The following is a 1,766-nucleotide window of genomic DNA, read 5'->3' as shown; positions in this document are numbered from 1 at the left end:
GAATAGAGCTCCCTTTGTCATTGAGCATACCAATTAGTTTTAAAAACCATTTCTTTTATTTCTTCATGAGTTATTTTCTCTATTATTTTGCCTATTTAATTTGGATTTTCCCTTTCATAATGAGGATTTTCTCCATGCATCTAGGATGCCTAATGGTCTATTTAGGTTTGGGAAAGATACTAAAACATTGATTGAAGCTCTGAGTGTGTAGGTGAAGCTCCTCTGGTAGGCTCTACTCTGGGCAGTGGTCAGCAAACTTTTTCTGTAAAGGGACAGAAAATATTTTAGGCTTTGCAGGCCATAAGGTCTATGTTGCAACTTTGCAATTCTACCATAGATAATACATAAACGAATAGACAGAATGCATTTCAATAAAACCTTATTTGTAAGAAGAGGGACTGAGCCACTTTGCAGACCTCTGCTCTAAGGTGAATCAGATGAGAAGTTGGACCCTTGCTTGGGGTATAAGTGCTAGGAATTCTTTGCAGAAGTTTCCAGAGATGAAGAGTTGCAGCTGTTCTACATATGGACTAATAAACCATGAGACAACCATATGTAGAACAGCTGCACACCCCCGTTCAAAAAGCTGGTATGCCCCTTTTTGTGCTTGTCAGCTCTGAGTCTCAAGTTCACTTTTCATCACTATCCTCTTTTGCACAAATTACATCATGGCTTTCTCCACCCTGTTACATTTGTTGCTGCTGCTTTTGCTTTCTGTCTTCTGAAAATTTGTTGAAATCTTTCATCTAGAATTGTCTACTTTCCAATTCTCTTTATTTGCATTGATTTATATATTTTTAAAATTTATTATCCTTTCACTTGGGTTGCAAGAGAGAGACAGAATAAAAAATATCAATATACTGTATCAAGAAACTTGCGTGTATCCTTTTTTTTTTTTTTTTTGAGCCAGGGTCTCGCTCTGTTACCCAGGCTGGTGTGCAGTGGCATGATCATGGCTCACTGCAGCCTTGACCTCGCAGGCTCAAGTGATCCTCCCACCTCAGCCTCCCAAGTAGCTGGGACTACAGGCACGCACCAACACACCTGGCTAATTTAAAAATTTTTTTTGTAGAAACAGGGTCTCACTATATTGCCTAAGCTGATCTTGATCTCCCGAACTCAAGCGATCCTCCCACCTTGGCCTCCCCGAGTGCTGGGATTATAGGTGTAAGCTGCCATGCCCAGCAATTTTTAATTTTTTGTAGAGATGGGATCTCCCTTTGTTGCCCAGGCTGGTCTCAAACTCCTGGGCTCAAGCGATCCTCCTGCATCAGCCTCCCAAAGTGAGATTACAGGTAGAAACCGTTAAAAAACAATTTTTTATCTTCAGATTTTAAGGGGTACATGTGCAGGATGTGCAAGTTTGTTACATAGGTAAACGTGTGGTGTGGTGGTTTGCTGTACAGATCATCCCATCACCTAGATATTAAGCCCAGCATCCATTAGCTATTCTTCCTGATGCTCTCCGTCCACTCCTCAACAGGCCCCAGTGTGTGTTTTTCCCTCCATGTGTCCATGTGTTCTCATCATTCAGCTCCCACTTGTGAGAACATGCAGTGTTTGGTTTTCTGTTACTGCCTTAGTTTGCTAAGGATAACGGCCTCCAGCTCCATGCATATCCATGCAAATGACAAGATCTTGTTCTTTTTACGGCTGCATAGTATTTCATGGTATATATATATATATATATATATATATATATATATATATATATATGTGTGTGTGTGTGTGTGTGTGTGTGTGTGTGTGTGTGTGTGTGTGTGTGC

Source organism: Rhinopithecus bieti, unplaced genomic scaffold, assembly GCF_001698545.2.
Source record: "Rhinopithecus bieti isolate Rb0 unplaced genomic scaffold, ASM169854v2 scaffold_4911, whole genome shotgun sequence".
NCBI lineage: Eukaryota > Metazoa > Chordata > Mammalia > Primates > Cercopithecidae > Rhinopithecus > Rhinopithecus bieti.
The sequence above is the reverse complement of the archived record's forward strand: the minus strand, read 5'-3'. Positions refer to the sequence as shown.